This window comes from Orycteropus afer, unplaced genomic scaffold, assembly GCF_000298275.1.
Source record: "Orycteropus afer afer isolate SDZICR_OR568_19922 unplaced genomic scaffold, OryAfe1.0 scaffold00004, whole genome shotgun sequence".
NCBI lineage: Eukaryota > Metazoa > Chordata > Mammalia > Tubulidentata > Orycteropodidae > Orycteropus > Orycteropus afer.
Genome location: NW_006921591.1, coordinates 33425203 through 33434052, shown reverse-complemented (window position 1 = coordinate 33434052; position 8850 = coordinate 33425203).

Genomic DNA, 8850 nt, shown 5'->3' with positions numbered 1-8850 from the left:
ACTAAGGTGCACCTGACGCAGGCCATGATATTTCCAATTGCCTTTTATGCATATGAGAGCTGGAAAATGAATAAGGAAGACCAAAGAAGAGTTGATGCTTTTGAGTTGTGGTGCTGGTGAAGAATATGGAAGATACCATGGACTGCCAAAAGAACTAACAGATCCATCCTGGAAGAAGTGCAGGCAATAAGCTCCTTGGAAGTGAGAATGGCCAGACTTTGACTAACCTAATTTGGTCATGTTGTCATAGGGGACCATTCCCTGCAGAAGGATGTCATGCTTGGTAAGGTGGAGGGTCAACGAAAGAGGGGAAGGCCTCCAACAGGATGGATTGAAATGGTGGCTGCAACAATGGTCTCAAGTATAGCAAGGATCATGGAGCTGGCGTGGGATCAGGAGGTGTTTCGTTCTGCTGTGTATCAGGTCGCTATGAGTTGGAAGCAACTCGACGGCACCTAACAACAACAACAACAACTTTGCCAAGCATGATGTGCTTCTGTTGGGACTGGTTCCTAGAATAATATGTCCAAAGTACATAAGATGAAGCTTCACTGTCTGTTTCTAAGGAGCATTCTGTCTGTACTTCTTCCAAGACAGATTTATTTGTTCTTTGCCATTCCATAGTATATTCAATATTCTTTGCCAAACCATAACTTAAATGAATTAATTGTTCATACTTCCTTATTTGTTTTCCAGCTTTCACATGCATATGAAGCAATTGAAAATACCATGGCTTGGATAAGTCCTCAAAGGGATGTCTTTGCTTTTGAACACTTCAAACAGGTCTTTTGCAAGACTTGCCCAATTCAATACATAATTTTATATCTTGACTGCTGCTCCCATCTGCACTGATCTGGGATCCAAATAAAATGAAATCCTTGAGAACTTCAACCTTTTCTCCATTTAACTATTATGTTGCTTATTGATCCAGTTGTGAGGATTTTTGTTTCCTTTATGTTGAAGTGTTATACATACTCTAGATGGTAGTCTCTGATCTTCATCAATAAATGAAGATCAAGTTGTCTTCACTTTGATGGGGCAAATCTGCTTTTTAATTTCTTTTTTCACAAGAGTCAATTTTGATATTTTTATTTTTTGAAGATGCCTTGCTTTATGAATGCATGGATAATTTTTTTTTTTTTTTAATCAAGTTCAAAGGCTGGTGGTTCCACCTCTGGCAAAACTGCACAGGTCATGAAATGAAGGGACACAAAAGGATTAATGGTTTTCTTTTTTATTTTAAAAGGACGGGGGCCAGGTGTGTGCCCTACATGTTCTGCAAGAGCAACCACTAATGCCTTTGTTCTACTTTATTTATATATTTGTACATGAATACATCATTAGTCTTGGAATCCATACAATCAGCTTATTCTCTACAGAGCTAAAATTTTACTCCTTTACATGCTCAAGGACAACAGGTGGTCATTAAAACAGTAACAGAAATCTCCTCAGGAATAAAGAATGTAAAATGATAAATATTTAATAGGACACAGTGACCCAAAGTATGAAACATCCCAATAAAATAAAAACATGGACTACTGGAATAACATCTAAGTTTAATACTTTGACATATTGCCAATTAAGCATTTAACAGTGAGAGAGACCTTGCCATGTCTTAAAGCAATATCCAACCACAAGAGAGGCCTTGCCATCTCTAAAAGCAAACATTCAATCACAACAGAAGCCTTGTCATTTCTTCACTGTAATTAGAACATGTGCCTTGCAATCATTTCTTTTGGGGGTCTTTTTCTTGGTCCCCAACATGGTGGTATAAAATTAGTAAGACTCCAAGACAAAGAATAAAGAAAACTTTTCAAAAATTCCTAGGCTAGAATATTAGCCAGCAGCAAATTTATTTGGAAGGACTTCATCTTGATCTCCAAGCCATTTCTAATTGCCTCTTTGCCATCCTCTGATTAAAAACAGCAGCAATTAGACCATCTAGGTACTTAATATATAGCAAAGTGGCTTGGCAGAATTGTGTGTTTTTTCAAATGGTAATAAGGTTGAACTTGCCATCAACTATCACTGATCTGTGGTTTTATTCTTGGCTCTAGTTTCATGTTCTGCCACGTTTGATTTATCCTTCTCTTGCTCCAGATGATGCCAGTGATGTTGAAAGTCAGTGAAGTGAGTAGGGGCAGGGGTTGGGGCACTGTGGTTAATAAATGTGGTTCTAGAAGTATGATGTATATTTGACCTTTTTCTTCCAAATAGCCTGTGTAAAACCAGACCAGTAATTGAACCAAATAAATATGTTAGGGAAGACAATAAAATTAAGTACGCAATTTCCAATAAAAGGGGGGAAAATGGTGTGATGGTCCAGTCTATAGCAACCAGTTTAGCAGTTTGTCTAAAGTGCCTTCCTTGAGTGATGTTGAGTGAATAACTGGCTATATAAGTGTAATCAACGGCCAATTTTCTGATAGTCAATAATGATGGATAGTTGATTCTGAGGGTTATTTTCAAAGAAAAAAAGATAGTGTTATGTCTCTGAACATCAAGACATATGTTGTGTGTGTATTTTCTCTAAACTGGAATGACACAATAAAAACACACATGTGTATTAGTCCCTAGTTGGCCCACAATAACAAGATTAAAATCCTGACACCTTTTTTTTTTTCCAGGAAGTTGTTCAGTTCACATTTTCTACCACATTCATTCTTCATTTCCTTCCTATTGCCTGTTGTTCCTTGGTTTTTATTATTATTATATTTTTGGTTTTTTTTATTATTATTATTAATTTTTCTCTCCCAAAGCCCAAATTATGTTTTCCTGCATAATTTTTGAATTGCCTCTCTACTTCAGTTTCAGCATCTTACCCAAGGTCCTGCAAAAATATATCCCGGCCTGGGCCAATCTCCCTCCTTATGAGGGAGATCAGACAAGGGACAAAAGGAAAGTGGAGAAGAGTATCTCTTATGGATATACCCTTCTTTACTCTTGGCATATTAAAATACTCCAAGATTGTTGTTTACACCAAATTATGTTGTTGTTGTTAGTTGTAATTTAGTCATATCTAACTTATGAAGATATTATTTATAATACAATGAAACGTTGCCTGGTGCACAATCTTCAGTATAGTTAGTATAGTTGATATTAAAAAAAAAAAAAATGCAATTGAGTCTATTCTGACTCATACTATAGGGACCTCACAAGACAAAATAGAACTGCCATCTAGGATTTCCAAGGCTGTTATCTTTATGGACGCAAACTGCAACACTCCCATGGAGCCTCTTGTAGGTTTAAACTGCCAACCTTTTGTTTAGCAGCTGAGTGCTTAAATATTACCCACCCAGGGCTCCTTGATTATTGGTATAATCAACGAAATTTTTGGTAAATTCCCAGGCAATTCCCCTACTTCTTTGTATGAGTGCTTTTCTGTGCACTGGTTAATCTACTTTCAACCATACTCTTCCTGAGGGCAAACTGTCTCTTCCTGGGCTTGCTCTAGATACATTTAAGTATAGCTAAATGGCTGGTTTTATGGTAGCAAGCATTGGAGAATAACATAAGGATCTCCAATGGCATCTGACCTTATATCAAGACTCAATTTTCCTTGAATCATACTTTGTGCATTCCACATTATGATTACTAATGGAATGTTTGCAGTTGTTGCTTCTCATTTTGAGTTGTGCCACATCAGCAAATGAGTGTTCTGAATGCTTGATTCCATCCATATCATTAAAGTCAACTCTGCTTTGAGAAGGCAGCACTTTTCCAGTTACATCTTGAGTGTCTTTTAAACTAAGGGTCTCATCTTCCACCACTTTATTAGACAATGTTCTGTTGTGATCCATAGGGTTTTCAATAGCTAATTTTTACAAGTATATTACCAGGTCTTTCTTTCTAGTGTGTCTTCATCTAGTAGCTCTCTGAAGCCTGTCCACCATGGACAATTTGTTGGTTTTTGAAATGTTAGTGGCATAGTTTCCAGAATTGCAGCAGCACATAAGGCACCACTATATGTCAAACTTACAGACAGGTTATGGGCACAAAATTATTATCCTCTATTATATTAGTACTTGCTGTGGGGGAAAGAAGAGGTCCTAAACTTCAGTGACTTACCACAACAGAAGTTTATTTCTCTTTCATATAGTGGTAGCAGGATGGAAAGGAAGCTCCTCACAGTCATGAAGTATTCATCCTTGTCATCTTCAACATGTGGCTCTAAGATTATCTTGGGTATGCATAGATACCAGTAGACAGGGATGGACAGAATACAATTGGCTGTCAGATAATTTTATACATAGGCCTAGGAAGATAGCTAGTTTTACCAAACTGCAAGTAAATTGAATGCCCAGGAAGGAGAAACCATTCAGAGAAATGTTAACCACTTACTGACATTTAGCCAGCCAAGAGAAAAAGCTCTGGACTTGAAGTCAGGAGGTTTGAGCCCTTCCTAATTCTGGTTCAGTCACTAAATTAATATACAATATTCTTATACCAATAATAAATTACAGAATTTGGACTACTAATAAAACTTGTTGTACTAATAGGCTATGCATTTGCATTTATAGCAGAGGAAGAGATAAAGAGCGTGAGGTACTGAAAGGAGGAAAGAAAGAGGCCAGTTATTTATTTTTTCCTTTGGCTTGTTGTTATTATCTTTGGTTTCTTTTTTCTTTTTTGTGCTAAAGAGATCTGATCATTTCATTAAGCCTTAAATAGGACAAAAACAAAGATAAAAACATCATCCAGATAAGGGAAACTGCCAGCATGTACCCATTACAAAGGACAATGAGATCCACAGAATCACAGTTATGGTTTTTACTATATATAGTAGAGAACAAAGGAAATCATCAAAAGATGATTGGTGCCAGATAAATTCATCATTGTTGAAAGTGGGATGACAAAAGCTGGGAAAGAATTTTGCTTTGGATATGTATATAATTGAAGTTAAAAAAAGGTTGTAAGATTGTTTCTGGGACTTTAATTACCTGGCTACATGGTGGCCTGATTGTCCATTTTTGGTTAATGCCCAGGCAAGTTCCCTACTTAATTATGTGAGTGCCTTTCTGCATACTAGTTAATCTACTTTCAACCACACTCTTCCTGAGGGCAAACTGCTTCTTCCTGGGCTTGCTCCAGTCTTGTCTAAGTATATCACATTGCTGGTTTAATGGTAGCAGTCACTGGGAAGTAACATAAGGAACTCAAATGGTGTCTGAACTTACGTTGAGACCCAGAAAAGAGTTAGGACTTCCACTGGAGATCTCAAACTTCCACAAACCAAGTGCTTTAAAATTTAGGCTCTAATACATTCCCTCCTCTTGATCAGGGATTTTCATTAAAATCCTGATATCACACTTAAGTTGGTGTGCTTTCTTCTGCACAGACTGGTTAGTGGCTCCTTTGGATGGTTGCTTGTGTTTAGACAAGTTTTTAAAATCTCAACCACTATGTTTTTTGATTATCAGGCACCAAGTAATTTTTTCACTGTTCTTCACTATAGCATCCAGTCTTTAGTGACCAACTTATGAGGGTAAGTATAGAGTGGGGCCATATTAGAAGAACTACTTGGCCTGCTATTAGACTATAAAACCTTAAAGTGGGAGCTCAAGTCCATTCAAAAAATACATCTTATCTACATATAATATTGGCTTTATGGTTAATGATAATTTTTCTGAGAAATTGTATTAGAAGTAAACTTCACACAACATTTGTCATTTCTAATAATAATAATTGCAGAGTATCATTAATCCAGTCAATAGCATAATGAGGAAAATATAAAGTATTACAATTAAAATACATGGGAAGGCTTACCTATAAAAATGGGTATTATCAGTTAATAAAACATAACTAACTCAAAAACAATGAAGGTTAGGTATGAAGCAATAATTTCAATAACATTCATTCACTAAGGGAAAACTATTAGCACAGAGACCTTGAAGGCATGTAAGACAAAAGCAACAAATATGAAAAGAGGTGGCAAATATATTCATAGTCTGTATGCAAAACTTTTATGAGCCAATAAACCCAAGTTGCCAACAATCTCAAAAGCAATAAAGATTTAAATAAACTGATAACTTCAGGGCTTGCATTCAAGGGAGTGTGCAAAGTCTAGTTCTGAGACCATGGGAAAGCTGTTGTCTGCTTCTGCTCACTAGGGTTTCAGTTTCAAGTTTAAAATTTCATTCTACTACAGCAGTCCTTTAACTTAAGTCTCTTCCAATGCACATAATAGTTTGGTATGAAATAAGGCAGGCCTAGAGAGTCTAGTTTGCCCAAGACCTCTCTCACTTGTGAAAAAAATATTATTAACTATTGATAGTACTTATTGGCCAACATTTTTGCAAGACAATCTAAAGCCCAGGTAGACTAAGGCAGGAGAGCTCCTGAACAACTAAAAGAAGAAAAACATTCAGTTAAGCATTGTAAAAATTACATGATTAGCGAGATAACACAGGGTGGACTCCTCCTGTTAGGGTCTTTGGTTAATCCATTTAAAACATAGTAAATATTTCCAAGGCAAGTTGTCCCTACCTTCTTTACCCAAAACCATCAACAGTCCAAGGTCGCTTTATCACAAACAGAAGTGAAGCTTAAGATAAAATGGAGTTCAAGCCAAACCTTGTATTAGCCATTTTAGTTAGGTTAGTGTCTCAGTTTTAGAGCGTTTTTACATGTTTTTCCCTCTTCTGATCATGAATTTCCATAGAAATTCTCAGATCATCATTATAAGAGTGTCTTTTTCCATTCAGACACTTTCCTGTGATTTAAAATTAAAATTAAGTGCAAGACAAGATTCATGTTGGAGGAAACATTTGGCTGACTCAAAGTGTAAGCCTGATCTTTTCTGAGGACTAGTTTCTTTAACATACGTTTCTGCATAGAAAAGGGGGAAAGTTTGATTACAAGTGTTAGACAGGTATTTCATACAGCATTGCCAGAAGGCCAATTAAAATAATTACTCATTTAACTTAAGCATTGCTTTCAGTCTGATCCCTGGAGTCTATTTCTTGAAATAGATTGAATTCTTCAAAAGAGAACAATGTCTAGAGCAAAATTATCTTACTAGCTTATCTGGACCATTTTTTTTTTTTTTTTTTTTAACCAAGTGTGACTTTAGGCACCAGTTTATCCAACACTCAAATTCAAACGGCAGTGGCTTGTGTAGGTTACCCAAATTCCATCAAAGCGAGAAATCTGGAAAGTAAACTGGGAGGTAAAACAGAAACATTAACAACCATGTTAGGCCAATTGTCTATAATAATCCATAAAACCATTATGCTAAGGTACCAAAAAAAAAAAAATCAGTAGCATGAGGCATTTATACATAAAAAAAAAAAATCAGTAACTGATTTTTATGTGTCTCAGCTGTAACCTTCAGTGAACCATCAGATTTCATGTAAATAAATACCACAATATTCCTCTATTAAGGCACAAGTCTGTTCCTAGGTAGATTAACAGAAAATCCAATGGCAATCTATTTTGTAAAACCATACCTTGAACTTTAGATACTTTAGTCATTTCTCTGTTTATGGTATTCACAAATTCATAAATTTCTAAGCTTACCAAAAAAACCTTCTAATTTGAGACTTATAATATCTAAACTCATTTAAAGTCTAATTATTTCTTTTAATTTAAGAACTAGCTATCTCTGTAGCTAATAGCACTATGCTGACAGTAAAATAATCTATGGTAAGAAGTTTTTACTTCTTAGTTTTCTTTCTAATATGTTTTAATTCTTTTCTGGTCTCAACTTTACATTTCATAAGAAGAACTAGAAAAAATCTAGAATAATAAGTCTATTAGTTAGATAATTCAGGAGAAAGGAGAAAAAATGATTTCTTATATCCAGAAAACAGGAACTTAAAACACCATCCGTATTCTCACATATGTTTTTGTTAGGTGCTGTTAAATTGGCTCTGACTTACAGAGACCTTATATACAACAGAATGAAACATTGCCCAGTCTTGTGCCAGCCTCACAATCACGTGCTATACCTGAGACCATTGTTGCAGCCACTGTGTCAGTCTATGTTTTTGAGGGCTTTTCCCTTTTTCACTGCCCTCAACTTTACCAAGCATCATAACTTTCTTCAGAGAATTGTCCCTTTTGACCCCATGATCAAAATAAGTGAGAGGAAGTCTGGCCACTCTCACTTCAAAGGAGCACTCCGTCTTCTAGGACAGATTTGTTAATTTTCTGGTAGTCATGGTCTTTCAATATTCTTTACCAACACTACAATTTAAAATCATCAACTCTTCTTTGGTCTTTCTTATCCACTCTCCAGCTTTCACAAGCATATAAGGTGATTGAAAACACCATAGCTTGGGTCAGGCACACTTTAGTCTTCATAGAGACATCTTTGTTCTTCAGCCCTTTAAAGAGGTCTTTTGCACACCAGAGGGCCAACACTGACATAGAGAGAAAGCTGGACAAACAGGAATGCATAGATAATAAGAGTACAGGGAGGAGAGGGATTGTTGTTGTTATTATGTGCCATCAAGTCGGACCCAGCTCATAGCGACCCCTCCTTGGGTTTTTGAGGCAGTATCATTATGGAAGTAGATTGCCCAACCTTCCTTCCAAGGAGTGGCTGGCGAGTTTGAACTCCCAGTCTTCTGATTAGCAGAGGAGAGGGGAGGAGAATTTATTATGGTTGGGGATGATATCAGGGCCATGAAATCAAATGTGCATGAATTGCAAGTGCAAAACAAATCTGCTTTTTAATTTCCCCAAGCTCACACACACAAACACACACAAATAAAGATCTTTTGCAACAGATTTTCCCAATGCTATATAAATGTCAGGGAGCTCTGGTAGCATAGTGCCTAAGGCACTTGACTGCTCACCAGAAGGCTGGCGGTTCAAACCCACCAGCCACTCCTTGGAAGGAAGGTT